The sequence below is a fragment of the Canis lupus genome, chromosome X (assembly GCF_003254725.2).
Source record: "Canis lupus dingo isolate Sandy chromosome X, ASM325472v2, whole genome shotgun sequence".
NCBI classification, from domain to species: Eukaryota; Metazoa; Chordata; class Mammalia; order Carnivora; family Canidae; genus Canis; species Canis lupus.
Genome location: NC_064281.1, coordinates 105,727,215 through 105,743,302, shown reverse-complemented (window position 1 = coordinate 105,743,302; position 16,088 = coordinate 105,727,215). Strand labels below are relative to the sequence as shown.

The window sequence follows — 16,088 nt, the reverse complement described above, 5'->3', positions numbered from 1 at the left end:
TGATTGAATAGACAAAGAGATTTACATGGAATATCTCACTTCAGTGGTGGGCCTATCTTGTTTGTGGTCCTCAGGCCATATTTTGCAAAAGAGCTTTCATTCATCCATTCTTTCTTTCATTCAACAAATATTTGTTGAGCATCTCCTATGTTCTAGGAGGTACAGCTAGGTATTCATCATCATAGACATGGATAAAAGACATTCCCATACATGAATAAGTCACAGGGATGAAAGACACAGCATAGGGAATATAGTCAATGATATTGTAGTAGTGATGTATGAGGACAGATGGTAGCTACACTTGTGAGCACAGCATAAGTATGGACTTACCCAATCGGTATGTTGTACCTTAAATTAATGTAACATTGTGTGTCAACTGGACTTCAATTAAAAAAAAAAAAGAAATTCACATTCAGTTGCAAAAAATATTTTTGGACATTAATTCAACCTTTTACCATCTCCAGAGCTTGAGCTTGACTACACTGATAGGCAAAACAGGGCAAGTTACAGTGATGTGGTCCAATGAGTATGGTTCAGGAGGAACAGAGCAGAATCCTTGAAAAGGCCATCTAAGGAAATGGCCCTGGCACAAGGGAGGTGGAACAGCTTGGGAGGAAGCCTGAGCAATGTCTTCTTCCAATCTGTCCTCCTCCCTGTCCTCTAGCCCCAAGCCCGGACCACCAGGAGACAATGGATCGAAGCAGCGTTCCCCTAGACTGCCATGGCTCCACACACTCTGTGTGCAGCAAACATTTTCTCCCACCCCCAGCACAGCTCATGAGGGGCTCGCTGTGAGCACTAGGTTGCCTGAAATTGAGGGGAGGCAATCTGGTCAGAACTAAGGAGGGTCTACTTCTTGCCGTCTATGCTACAGTTAATCCATTGCCATCTGTCTTTATTTTGCTGACTCACTGCTTTCATTTGGGTTGGCAGTTCTTTTGCTGTTGGCTGCAGTCTGTAACTGTTTACAGAGGGCTGAGATGGATGGAGAATTAGGGGCTTTGCATTCATTCCCTGGATGAAATCCTACCCAGGTACTGTGGGCCTCTTGTTGAGGGCTGGGGCCAAGGCCCCTGGATTTTGATGGATGGTGGAGATTAAGTGTAGGGTAACACATCATTTAGTCTGATTGCAAGGCCAGATTTCTCCTGAGTGCTGCCAAATGAGCTGGGAGGTCATGTGAATTGTCTGCCCAAGCACAAGGGAGCATGGTGCCTTTTAATTAGAACAAGGACAAAGGATATTTGGGACCTTGATCTGTCAAGGAACTTGGAATGCCCAAATCCTATACTTCATTCAAGATTCTCTTTAGACCTCACCTCATCCATGGAAGCCTTTCCTGAATACACTTATATCCAACCCCTCCCCCAAAATATACTTTCCTACACTTTGAATCTCATCAGCATTTGGTTTCTCTTGTGTATGACTCTGGTTCATGCTATTGTTTGGGAGCCAACGTTCAGCAAGTTTGAGAGATCCTTTCTTTATTCCAGTGAGATATAAGTTCATTAAGATGTGAAAGTCTGTAGCCTTTATAACTCTGAGTGGGATGCTGGACATTACATCTTTGCGGCCTAAAGCTGAGAGGACCATGCAGTTTATCAACCTGGGACACTTTTTTTAAAAGATTTTATTTATTTATTCATGAGAGAGACAGACTGAGAGAGAGAGGCAGAGACCCAGGCAGAGGGAGAAGCAGGCTCCAGGCAGGGAGCCCGATGTGGGGCTTGATCCCGGGACCCCAGGATCATGCCCTGGGCCAAAGGCAGGCACTAAACTGCTGAGCCACCCAGGGATCCCCAACCTGGGACACTTTTGAGAGTGACAAGCAGGGCTGTTAATAATAACGCTGCAATAGTAAGTGTAAACTGGGACCATCAGGCAAACCAGTACACAAAGGTCACCCTACCCAAAGCACTTAGGTTCTTTTTTGACTTCTTTTGTTCCTACCCCAATTCCCAGGCAGGACTGGTGGACACAAGACTGAGTAGGCAGATATGCCAAAACCCCCTCTCCTCCCTCTATCCCCAGAAATTATCTGTTGCCGACAGAAAGTACCTTAAAAGGGCTAAAACTGATATAGGTTTCACTACAAACTCACACAACATCTTATTATGAGCCATTCTGCCAGATAGCATGGAAGTGTTTCCACCAAATTCTTGAAGGCTTCAGAGGCCAATGGTGGATTCCCCCAAGTCACTTTCTCCTAGGATCTAACCACCATAGAACAAAACAGAGGGGACTTGCTTATAAAAATTATCCCCTTAAAAACAAAACAAAACAAAATTATCCCCTTGAAAAGCTAACATTACATGGTCCAAACTATCCCAGGGAGATGGCTTCTCCAAGCCATCAACCCTGGAAAGTATTCTCTACCAATGGGACACGATTAAAATGTAACCTTCAAAAATTGGAGCCCTAGTATGCTGCTGGTGGGACTGTAAAATGGTGCAGCCACTTTGCAAAACAGTCTGAAAGTTCTCAGTTAAACACAGTTACCATATGACCCAGCAATTCTACTCCTAAGTATATACCCAAAAGAATCAAAAACAAATGTCCACACAAAAACTCCTACATGAATGTTCAATAGCATTTTTCATAATAGGTAAAACATGGAAACCACAAAACGTTCATCAATGGGTGAATGGATGCAATCTATGCAATGAAATGTTATTCAGAAGTGAAAGGAATGAAGAATGGATCCACACTATAACATGGATTATGCTAAGCACAGGGTGCCTGGGTGGTTCAGTTGGTTACGTGTCTGCCTTCAGCTCAGGTCATGATTCCAGGGTCCTGGGATCGAGCCCTGCCTTGAACTCCCTACTCAGCGAGGAGTCTGCTTCTTATGTTTCCCTCTGCCCCTCTCCTACTTGTTCTTTCTCTCTCGAATAAGTAAATAAAATCTTAAAACAAACAAACAAACCCATTATGCTATGCGAAAGAAGCCAGTCACAAAAGACATCGTATGATTCCATTTCTAAAAAATGTCCACAATAGGCAAATCCATTGAAACAGAAATATTAGTGACTGCCTAGCACTGGGCAGGGCGAAGAGTTTGGGGGCAGGGGCATGACAGCCAAAGGGTGCAGGATTTCTTTTAGGGGTGATGAGAATGTTCCAAAATTGATAGTTGATGGTTGTACAATTCTGAGGATATACTAAAACCCACTGGATTGTACATTTTAAATGAGTAAGTTGTAGGGTATATGAATCATATCTCAACATGGCTGTTTAAAAGTGTCCTCCAGGCCTAAGCAAGACTCAAAACCAGCTATCCAGGCTAGACTTGCATTCCTTTAGTAAGGCCAGGAGCACTGTTTTCCAGGCCATTCTTCTCAGGGTTCAGAATGATCAAGCACCAACTTGGGCAAATGCCTCCTAAGGGCAGACAAGAGGAGAAGCCTTGTCAGTACTGATAAGGCTTTGGCATTTGCTCAGTTAACCTTTATAGAAATACCCAATACAAAGTCACAGGGTCGAGTAATATTTGACAGGAAAAGGCCTTAGAACATATCCACTCTAATGCTCCCCATAGAAATGCTCAGAAAGAGGAAGTGACTTGCCCAAATCACACATTGAGTCAGTGACCAAGCAGGGACCAGCACCCAATGCTCCTTTAACTCCCGTGCTCTTTCTCCCACCCTGGCTTCTCCATTGCCTCCCCTTTCCCTCCCCTACCCAGAGCAGCCCCCCTTGGCCCTTCCTGCTGCAGTCCAGGAGAAGGCAATTCTGAGAATCCAAGCTCAAGATCTGAGTGAATTTACAATTTTGGAAATATGGTACAGCTATGGAAATACGGTTGACTAACTAGTAGGTCAGGAAATCAGCATTATAGGTCTCCCAACATCAGGATGTGGACAGAGTACAGAATTTGACCCCTGGTATAACTAAATTTGTGGAATAATCACATGCTTCTCTTTATACTGTATTTGGCAGTATTAGAAGAGAAAAATAATATTCGTCTTAGGAAAACCTTGGTAACTGCAAATTTGCTGGCAACCTTACTTCCTCTCGCTTTCTTGGAAGAAACCAAATGAAAAAGCAGCTGTACAAATTAGCCCTGACCAACAGGCTCAGGACCAAAACAAAACAAAAACAAAACAAAACAAAGCCAAAAACAAATCAGGCTAAATATTTAAATCAGAATGGAAAATATATCCAACTATATGCCTACTGGAACTCTTGAAACTGCTAATCTCCACTTGATTATTGACAGCATCCTCTTTCCAAGAGGTCAGGACAAAGCTGGGGACAGTGTGACCAAAACTCATCAGCAGTTTTCTGAGCCCCTTCATCTGGATTCACAGATTTTTCTGATAGCCCTCATAGAGGCAAAACTGTTCATCCTGCTTGTGAGAGGCAGATTGGTCCCACAGTCAAAAGAAACTGTACTCAGTAGATCATCAGTCAACCCATACCAGATGCCAGGCACGGCTTCAGTGCTAAAGAAGGTGCAAGAGGAGAGCGGGAAGACACGATGCCTGGCCAACCTCCAGACTAAGGTCATGGCCAAGGGCAAAGGACAATAGCAAGGTTGAGCGAGTGGGAGAGTTTATATATGTTGAATAACAGGGGACCAGTCTTTCTGGAATAGAGATTTCTTTGAAGGGGGTCAGGGGAACATTTGGTTGAAAAAGAAAGTTGGAGACAGATGGTGGTAGCAGTGTCAGGTTGGAGGTGAGTGGCCAGATGAAAAGGACATCAGGAGAGTCTTCTCTTCACTCTCACCTCAGCTCTAGCTTAGGTGCTCTCCTCTAGGCTCCCAGAGTTCCCGGGCCCTGGCATTGCACCTTTAAAACCTTCCTGTATTTCTCTGCTTCCTTGTCCCTCTTCCCTTTGAACTGTTTTTCTTGTGGGAAGAGCTTGTGTCTGATTGATGTGCATATCCCTGGCACCTAACAAAGGGCTTATCCCATAGTGTTTGGCACTCAGGAAATGTTTACTGGGATGAGATGGAATGGGATGGGATGGGAGGGGATATGATATAAGGATACATCTCTGGAAGAGCCATCTTGAAAAGGGAGCAGGGAGAGGAGACCAGTTAGAAAGATGGTGCCCTAGTATGGACATGAGGAAATATGGCACTGACTCCAAGTAGCAGCAATGGTGACAGAGAAGAAGAGAGGATGTCAGATGCATTTTGAAGGTAGAATGGACAGGACTTGGGAACCTTACTGAAGAGCAACCTGAGGAAATAAAACAAAATGGCTGTCGCACTGGAGTAGGTAGCCCACGAGGTAGTATGATAGGTCCCGAACACTCCAGTAGGATTAACCAGCCCCTGCTTCCACTTTGTGAGCAATTGGTCACAGACCCAGCAGTCTATGGGGACCCTAGTCCTTCTGTTCTTTTCACATATGTGGAGTCCCCAGGGAGCTCTTGCTGACCAGTAGGACGGGACTCTAGAGCTATGAACTAGCGTTTGGCTGTCCTAATCCTCTGGTCTCGGCTCAGCTCCCACCACCTGGAGGTGTCAAACAAAGCAGTGCCAAACAAAGATGTGAGAGTCTCCTTTTCCTAGCCATGCCTGTTTCGTTCCACCTCGGTCTCTCTGCAGCTCAGGAAGGGAGGGGCAAGAGCAAACCATGGAACTTTTCAAAATCCCGTTTTCCAAAAGCTAAATCAGATTCCTTCTGTGTCTCCTGCACAGACTGCATTAGTCTGGGTAATGTAAACACTGTGAGGCCACAGCTGTCTGCCAGCTGCGATGCTGAAGCCCATTTCGGGGGGCATGAAAAAACCTGTCTGTAACTATCACAGACGAGAAGTGTTAGCTAATGAATGGTCCCTGCTGAGTCCAGAGCCCAGCTGAGTTATTTCAGTCTTGGGCCTTAGCAGAGATTTTTATTGGGTAACAAATCTCAAATGCTTCAGTCACCCTCTAGACCCCAGATTGGAGCTGGTCCCTCAATCCCCCCAAAACTAATTCACTCCAGGGACATTCCTGGTTGCAGCTCAAGAATCTCAGCATTTGGAGTGTTGGGTGATTGCTCAAGGAGGGGATGGCAGAGGCTTAAATGATCACATGAGCCCTCCTAGGCTCCCTGGGGTAGTGTGGACAGTGGTGTTTTCCAAGAGCAGGACTGTCAATGGCTTTCATCAGGGCCAATCAGCTTTGAGTGGCCTGACTGAGGAACAGTTGGCTTTGAGTTGGGCGCCACTGTTTCTGCTGGGCCTCAGCCTAATCCTCTGGTTCAGGCTGGCACTTTTCCTACTGTTCTTACTCCTCTAGCATGGGCTCAGGTCAGGGGAAAGACCACAGGACCAACATAACACCAGCTCAAAGGAGATGAGGGCTAGGGCCCAGCCATTTGGGAGACATTGGCCTAGAGTGTGAACACCTCATAGCCGTACCCTCTAGCCTTTGTGGGGTAGAAGCAGGTACCTGATTATCAGCCCCTGTATATGTGCACTGTCTCAGAGCTGTCTGTGAATTAGAGACACACAAAAGAGAAGAAAATGCAAAACCCAAACCAATGACTTTTTTATTGTAAAATATAAACAGCACAAAACTTACTGCTTTAACTGTTTAAAAGCATGCAGTTCAGGGCCATTTAGTGTATTTACAATGTTGTGCAATCATCACTTCTGTCTAGTTATGGAACATTTCATCACCCCAAAGGAGACCCCATACCCATTAAGCAGTGACTCCCCATCCCACTCACCCCCTAGTTCCTGGCAACCACTAGTCTGCTTTCTGCCTCTATGGATTTGACCATTCTGGATGTTTTACTTAAGTGCACACAGGGCACCTGAGTGGCTCAGTTAAGCATCCAACTCTTGATTTCGACTCAGGTCACGATGTCAGGGTCGTGGGATCGAGCCCCGCATCTGGCTCTGCACTCAGAGGAGAGTCTGCTTGGGATTTTCCCTCTCCCTCTGCCTCGCCACCTACTCTCTCTCTCTCCCTCTCTCTCAAATAAATAAATCAATCTCAACTGGCCTCATATAATATGTGGCCTCTTGTATCAAGTCAGCATTTTTCTGAGTACCTACAATGTGCTAGCCACTGTAATAGGCTTGAGGGTCCAGCCCCAGATGCATACAATGTGCTATGTGTTCTGGTACAGTTAGCTCACCCAAGACACATGCTGGGTGATTTATTTGCACCATCCTGTTGAAGCCACACAATACCTCTCAGAAGTATAAGAATAATGTCTCCATTTTATTTTTTTCAGATTTTATTTATTTATTCATGAGAGACACACACAGAGAGAGAGGCAGAGACACAGGCAGAGGGAGAAGCAAGCTCCCTGCTGGGAGCTTGATGCAAGATTTGATCCCAGGACCCCAGAATCACAACCTGAGCCAAAGGCAGACGCTCAACCACTGAGCCATCCAGGTACCCCAATGTCTCCACTTTAAAGGCAAATAGTCTGAGGCTCAGAGAAATTGAGTAACTTAGCCAAGGATACACTAGCAGTTTAGATTCCAACTTAAGTCCTTCTGTTATTTATCATGTATTTAGCCCAACTTAGAGCCAGTCTGCTTACTTAGGGCCAGCATACTGCCTTCATGGTATGTGCTGCCTGCCCTGTCTTGCCTGCCCTTAAATCCCCGCTGTGACAGACCCCATCGGCAGGGAAATAATCTCATGAGGCCCTTGTTAAAATACCCAGGTGCTGCCAGGGATGGGAGCCTGGCATGAGCGCCCCTAGTGTTCACATGCCCTCAGGCACACCCACAGTTCTTAGTTCCCAGAGCACTGAATATAACCCCACCCCTTTCTCTCCCACTCATGACAGCATATGGGAATGTTAGAGTTATTTATAGAGAAATCCTTGAATCTGCTTGAGTTTATTTTTTTTTAAGTAAATCATACACAAGCTTTGGTATTTGATTATCAGAAACAGAGAGTAACTGATTGTCAGACACCAGAGTGTACTGACATCAAAGATGAGAGCCTCTGGTCCAAAGACATCCTCCTTCCTGGCCCATCTGGAGTCCTCGGCGAGAGAGAACTCAGCTCAGTGGGTTCCCGTTTGCAGGTGAATTCCTGGATCAGTCAAGATCCCCCTGGGAACTTGCTTGTTTCAAACAAAGGTCTGGAATGGCCTTCATGAGGCAACCTCAAAGTCTGGGTACCTGATGTCTGGACTTTTGAACAGTGATTCTGGCTGCATTTGACGGGGACTATCATGTCCCAACCACGTGTGCAAGCAACAGCCAGGGCTTGACCCAAGTTCTGCAGTGAAAGTCAGAGAAAATGAAAAGGAAAATGGGAGTTGTTCCACTGTTTTATAGACTCCAGGATGTATGTTTAAAAGATCCACAAATGGGAGTGGCACCCCGGAAAGTTCAATGGAACTGAAAGAGACAAATATTGATACTCAACAGTCAGCTTCTACAATAATAATAGCACTGCCTGAATTCAAATAAGCAGAACAGATGTTCCTCATGTGTTATGAGTTGAAAATCATTCCTTCATGTGGAATCAGTTAAAATCAAGCTTGAGACTTAGTGTATGTTTAATATAAAAACTCTCAATAAAGAGACGTTGGAGGCAAAATCCAAGTGAGGGCAAGCTATAATCATCTGTGCAAATAATCAACTATTCAGCATTTGCCTGGAAGACATCCAGGATGTAAATGTGTGATGATGGCCATCACCGAGAATGGAGGTGGTAATGAGAGAAATGTTCTTCGCCATCAAATCTGACCAGAGCTCAGCATGTATGGTTTTTCTCAGCGTTAAGTGGGGCTTGGAGCTCACTGCTAAGGTGAGCCCTGGGAGAAAAAAAAGAAATAACAATTCTTTTGACATAGAATATACATCAGAAAATTTTTCAGGAGATGGGCTCTTAGAAATGCATGAAACAGTCCCACAGAATAATTAATTTCAATTTGAACCAACTCAGCTCATACACTAGGATGGGTGTGATAAGAGAACTTTGCCATAGTCTCTTCCTTCAGGACCCATCCCAACCAGACAAGAACCTAGCATCAGAGCTGTAAGACACACTAGGAACTATGCTCCAATACTCTTATTTCACTGATGAAGAGACAAGCACAGGAATCCCTTTGACATACCTGGGGTCACACACCAAAGCTGTCCACAGGCAAAGCTGAGACAGCAGCCTTGCCTTTCATGAGTCCACCCTGGGAGCCCATTCAATGAAGCAGGCAGAAATCAAAATGGGACATAAAGACATCATTTCTCTTTCACAATAATGGTATAAAATGAGGATCTTACAAGGGAAAAAAAAACAGAACTGGCATGCCCTTTCATTCCACAGCATGAGCTAACAGCCCTTTTTGTTTTAAAGAATTAGTGGAGTAAAATAGTCACCTGATCCCAAAGAAAAGAGACACGGAACAGGCAACCACAAAGAAACTCTTAATAAAGCCAGGAAAGGACCAAAGTCTTTGGGATGCTACCCTACAAGGCCAGGCAGGAAAGATTAGTGAAAAATAGTTGGGGAAGATGAAGGCATAGAGGGGTGTCATATGATTAAAGTCTGTAGAAAAACTCCTGGAGGCCATGGATCCAAGGGACGTGGACACGTCCTCCAGATTTGGGGGTACAAGAGAGGGGCAGACTTTGGAGTGCATATCGGAGGAAATAGACAAAAGGTGGCCTTGCCATATGCAGTAGGTTACTGAAGCAAGAAGGAAACATGTGAAACTTCTTCTTCCAAAAGGTGTTATGAAGTTACAAAGTATTTCTCAAAGAACTTCAAATGAACCAATTTCTGGTTTAATAATAAAAATAACAACAGTAATGATGAGTCCCATTTATTGAGCCCTTACTATGTGCCAGCCACCATGCCAAGCTCTTTACATGGTCATTTCATCTGAAAACTACCCTGTGACTATTTTACAGATGGAGAAACTGAGGCTTAGAGTGGTTAAGTCAAACAGCTAATCAGCAGTGGAAGCTACCCTCCCATTAGATTTCCCTTAATCCCAGAACAAGGAAACACTCCACCATCCTGCCTCCCATCTTTGTGAGAGCTCAGTTGCTTGAGACTCTGCCTCTGGCAGTAAAGAGATCTGGAAAAAGTGATGTTTTTGAATGTTAATTCCAGTTGATGGGAAAGACAAACTGGAAAGAGAGACCCTGGGACCAGGAAAACAGGAGACTGAACCAGCGGGAGGAAATGAAAAGGCAGGATTTTGTGAAATTTCTGGAAGGAGGAACTGACAGGTTCTGAAGACACAGGATCCTCCTGTGCCAGACTTTGTTTTATTTCATTTAGAACATCATGGAGATCTTTCCATGACAGTACATAGAGACCCATCTTACCATTCTCTGTGCTTAGGGTTCCATTCTGTGGGAGCACTGCTATTATAAATGCTATTTCAGTGAACACTCTGGAGCAAGAAGTCCTTGCGTCTTGGCACATATACAGTATCAATTCCAAGTAGTGAACCTTCTAGGCTGAAAGAAACATATTTTAAGTCTTGGTAGATTTTTTGGAGAATTTCATAGTTGAGATGATTCATATTTTAAAACAGGGATGGGAAAAGCCTTCTTTGGTAGGGTTAGTGAAAAATATAGCAGATATAAATGGATTGGTTGCCATTCATAAGTGTAATAAGAAAGCACAGGGCCTTACATACCTTTCTAAACTGGACAAACATCAGTGCTGTTGCAGCTAATGACAGGAAGAAAGGGAACAGAAGGCATGGTAACCCTAAGGGAACCCTAAGGGAATGTTGACGATCTGGTAACTCGTTTTTTCATTACTTCAAGGAAGGAGACCTAAGCAGCTGGGTGGCTGTGGCTGTCATTGACTAGAGCAGACGGCCTTTCTCCAAAAACAGGACTGGCCCACTGAATGGAAGGCGATTTTCAGACATGATAGCAATGTGACGTTATTTGTAGTTTTGAGAAGGTTGGCTGTTATTTTTAGACAGGAGAGCCAAAGAACTCTTAAAATTAGCTCCCAAAGGGAAGAGACAGTAGACTTGAGTATTATTATTAAATATAATGGTCCAGTCCCAGAGCACCTGGGTGGCTCAGTGTTTGAGGGTCTGCCTTTGGCTCAGGTCATGATCCTGAGGTCCTGGGATTGAGTCCCAGATTAGGCTCCCAGCAGGGAGCCTGCTTCTCCCTCTGCCTGTGTCTCTGCCTCTCTTTGTGTGTCTCTCACAAATAAGTATAAAAAATATTTTTTTAAATAATGGTCCTGTCCCCACAAAATGACATTTCACTATGCTGCTAAGAGAGTCAGTTCTGAGTGGCATATTCCCGGCACTAACTGCCTCTGGCAGAAAAGCTGCCTGGTCCCAGTGCCCAGATCCTGGGCATCGTGAACCACGTAAGAAGTAGGAAGTGGATTGGAATGGGGGAAGGATGTGGCTGAGAACTAGCTCTCTCTCCCAGATAGACAAGTGGCAACAAATGCAGGGAGTTTTTAGGAAGAAACCTGTGCAAGGAGATAATGAGCCTATTTTTAAGATTTTCACAGACTGGATCAGTAAGCAGAATACTACCAGGTTTCTTCATTCACTCAACAAATGTTTATTGAGCATTTACTATGTGCCAGGCACTAGGATTGGCATCAGGAGTCCAGTGTTGAACAAAACAAAAGTGGCCCCTGCCCTCATGAAGCTTAGTATATCACAGGAGAGATGAGTACTAAGCAAACACATAGATGAATACATAGCTGCAGATAGTAATGCGTACTTTAAGCAGAAAAAAAGAAATAGGTTCTGTGATAAAGAATATACCAGTAGGGCTTGGCTGAGGAGTCAGGAGGGCCTCACCGAGATAGCCTGACATTTAAAGTGAGTCAGGCATGAAGAGAGGGGGACAGGTGCTTAAAAAGCCAGGACGAGGGATGCCTGGGTGGCTCAGTGGTTGAGCATCTGCCTTCAGCTCAGGGTGTGATCCTAGAGTCCTGGGATTGAGTCCTACATCAGGCTCCCTACATGGAGCCTGCTTCCCCCTCTGCCTGTCTCTGCCTCTCTCTATATATCTCTCGTGAATAAATAAATAAAGTATTTTTTAAAAAGCTGGGAGGAGAGCCTTTAAAGGCTGAGGGAAATGTGTGTGAAAGAACTTTGGGGAATCACTCTCAGAGTTGCTGGTCAGGCTCTAGAGACCCAGCTGGACAAATTGCCTCATGAATGTCCACAGGAACAGCTTGCATATGGGTCTGGCCAGTTCCACAGAGTGAGCTTCCATAGTATCCCCAGGCCCCGGAGCCTCAGAGCACCAGAGTCCCTGTGATTTCCACTTCTGCTCCACACTTGCCATCAGCAGGGCCAGCCTGCCTGCTGGACACCCGGGCCTCGCCTCGGTTAGGGTTTACGACTGAAGCAGCCCTAGCCTTCAGGAGAAGAACAAGCAGCAACAGAGGCCGAGAGCAGGAAGCAGAGCCAAGGAAGCAGGCCCTGCCAACAACTTCCGTGCCTTCTCTCTCTGTCTGCATGGCTGCCCAGGGAGCCCCCGGTGACTGTTTATGGTGATCTGTTTGTTTCACAACTGACAAAGAAGGAGGGAGCCCTTTCTGACATTTTTGCCCAGAGGCCCCAGATTTTTCAGTATGAAACTGCCAAATACGCAACTTTGGGGTGGATATTTGGCTGAATCACTTTGAAGGGCCTGTCAGTGCCTAAAATGGAAATTGTTAGAAAGCAGAGGCGGTCGGTTGCCAGCAACCATGAAATGGTAATGACCAAATCATTTATTTTTGCAACGAAATGTCATCCCCTAACACTACAAAGGCAGGGTTTTTTTTTTTTTTCTAGCTTGAAAGTCCTGACTACCTATTAAAAAAAAACCAACCTTCCAAAGTGGTTCTGTGTGCCACACACGTGTGCATACACGCCCTATCGTGCTCCCACCCTCCATCTTCCCGCCCAACCAAGCCTCTTCCATGTTCCTGGAGGCCAGCTGCAAGCTGGGATGAATTAAGACGTTGGCTGATTGTGAAAGGTAATCAGGCTTTAGCCACCCTATAAAATGAAGGGGAGTTCATTCGCTTATTTATAAGATAGTGTGTGGCCGACTTCACCCACATGGCAAAGTCTGTAGGCAGCAACAGACTCTACCCAACAATGTGATGTGGGTCTTTTTTTTTTAAGATTTTCTTTATTTATTCATGAGAGACCCACAAAGAGAGGCAGAGACATAGGCAGAGGGAGAAGCAGGCTCCTCACAGGGAGCCCAATGAGGGATTCGAGCCCAGGACCCCGGGATCATGGCCTGAGCCAAAGGCAGACATTCAACCACTGAGCCACCTAGCACCCCATGTGTCTGTTCAAGTCTAGCTGGAGGAGACATGACCCTCCTCCATAGAAACCCTAAGGTTTCTATCTGCTCAGTAGCAGGCAAATCAGGCAAAAGCTCTAATTCTATATCTTTTTATTTTTAAACCCTGGTACTTTGTTCTTAGTTTAGGAGGAAGAGGCTGGAAAATACATTGTGGATTCACACTGGGGAATGAAAGAGGATCTGCTGTTTCTTTGAAAACAGCCATTAAGACCCTGTTCCCTAGGGCCAATTCCTGGCAGCTTGCCCCGCTGACAAAGCCCCAAGTCCTTCTTTACATTTTTCCATATTGACTCTCCTGTGAGGATCAGTAAAAACGTATACTACCATAAGATTCATTTTAAAAGAATACTTTACAAGCCTTCTGGCTTGAAAATATTTCAATGGTATCTGCACATTCAGAACTGAGAAGCAAGGTGGTTCCACTTGGCTCTCACAGGAGTAAGGTTTGAGAGGTATCTTGGGATTGTGGTCATTAGTCCTCAAGGTTTTGACCAGCTTCTTTCTCAACAGAAGTGGTTTTCCCCCCAGAGCCCCTTGTGATTGTTGGTGTGGGATCCATTTCGTAAACAGGTCTGGTGTGAGGTTATGGGGACGTTACCATCTAGCTGTGAGCCTTGGTCATATGAATGCGGCAGCCCCTTGGCATCTCACTGCATTAGAGCCTGTTCTTATGAAACCCCTGTCCTTCGAGGGGTTATGGCTCTGGTGTTGGGGGGGATACCTTCCTTCCTATTTCCTCATATGGTGGGCTCAAGGGAGAATTATAAATTAGGTCAACTCTGTCATTTCTGGCCCTTTCCCCAACTTTTAATAACTCACTGATGCTCAGTCCACAGGCATCTGATCCCCTTCTCTCAACTTCAGTCTCTCCATCTGTAACAGGAAAGACTTTGAATTTGCTGCAAGTTCTCCCCAAACTCTGACACTTGGCAAATCTAATGGATTTACCAGCTCAGAGGAATGGGGTCACTTTCCAATGCTTGCTTTCTTTTGAGGAAACCCATCTTCTAGGATGATCTTTCCCTATGTTGTCCTCATAAGAGGAAAACATGACTCATTTCAGGTGATGGAGAGTCAACACTTGGCAGCTCTGCATGGAGAAGCCTTTTTCCCTGTAGAAGGGGCACAGAGTGCCACGGAAACCAGGCCAGGCACCTACACCTGGCCAGGGATGCAGGCACATGAGGCAGGTGGAGTGGGCAGTCTTTACAGGGGCCAGCATCATCTGTACCATCTCAGTCCTCCCAGGAAGCTGGCCCCACTTGGAAGTGTGATGGCTCAGAGCTGAGCCCTGGGTCAGAAGAGCAGCTGCCCTGCATACTAGTGGTTTAAGTTCATGAACCTCTATGTACCTCAGTTTCCTAATCTGTAAAATAGGAATAAGAACTCTACTGTTGTGAGGATTAAATGAGATCAAATGAGCATGTAAATTGCTTAGAACGATGTCCAGCATGTACAGAATAAATGTCCAGTAAATGGTAACTGTCTTCATCATAGGGTACCAGATATGTATCCAGGAGTGGAGAGGGTCACATTATAAAAGGTTCTTCTCTCTCATGTGCCTGAGGACAAATCCTCTGAGGTGTCTGATCTGGAATAAGTGCCTTCTTCCTTTCTGCAGAACCAACTGTCCAGCAGATAGCCAGTCTATCCCAGCCTAGGGTCACAAGTCAGTGATAACAACCAGTAGGGTGGCAAATGATCTGAGGAGAGGGAAGTGTGGTCATTGAAAAGTAAGCAATTGCTTTCCTTGCCTGCAGAGGATTTATCAGAACTCAGAACTGAAGGCTTTCAGAGTTGACAAAGGATCTTTTAGAAAAGAATGTTCCCTAGGGGTTCTCCATGCCTGCAGAGGTTCAAATGAGAGAAATCAGAGTGTGGTTAGACCCAGGGAAGACATGTGCATGTGGACATTTACCCACAGATGAATAAAATGATGGGCCAGGCTCCCAAAACAGGTCATGTAGTGTCTTCCCCTGGTAATTTCGGAAAAGAATGGCTGGTCATTGGTCCTAGATTGTCTCATAGACTGTTAGAGCAGGAAGAACCCTTGCAGGTCTCTTACTCAAGCCTTGATTTTAAGCCTGAGAATGCTAAGACCCAGAGAGAGGGGACAGTCGCCCTATGGCCGTAAGGCTAATTATTGGCAGGACCAGGATTTAAGTTGTAAGCCAACAGATCATGCCACTGTATCGTACTGGTCTTTTTAGGTACTCAAACTATTGTCCTTTCTAGTTCTGGAATGCTCTGTCATAGCAACATACTAAAAAGTAATTGAGGCCCACCCAGGGGACCTTGTAGGTACTGAGCAGCACCTCGCTTGCAGCTCCTCCAATGTAGCCAACCCAATTTTGGAGCTCTGGCTGTCAGAGCGTTTCAGCCAAGGCTCCTCACTCAACTAACTGGTCTTCTAAGCTTACCATTTGAAAGCAGCTGTGGTTAAAGCAGAGCTTGCTGACTCAGCCCATAGAGTAAGGATGACTAAACACAAGAATTTCCTGTTGGGGGGGGTGGTGGAAAATATCTTTCAAATGCATTTGTTTCAGGGAACCATTCTGATCAGTCAGGACCTGGCCCACCGTGGGCCCGTGAGGAAAAGCAGCAGGCTGTCCCCGCTCAGCACCAACACAGGATTTGCAGATGTTTCCTTTCTTTTTGCTAAACAACACTGTGGCTGTCTCGGCACCATTTTGGTCTGGCCCGCATTCACACAGAGCTTTATCTGCCAACTGGTACAGCCCAAAGCCAAGGGGAGCGGATGTCTCCCCTGACCGGAGGGGCCTTTCACATTCCCCTGCTCGGAGGCCTTCCCCCCAGGGGTGAATGGGGCTGATCTGCTTTATCTCAAGACAGCTTCAATT

The 16,088-nt window shown here is 45.5% G+C and overlaps 1 protein-coding gene across 2 annotated transcripts in view; it reads left to right on the top strand.

The window, feature by feature from the left end:
- The window catches only part of PABIR2 (PABIR family member 2), a 215,449-nt gene that overhangs the window by 154,628 nt on the left and 44,733 nt on the right, over window positions 1-16,088 (top strand). The gene's annotated exons all lie outside the window — the stretch shown is intronic.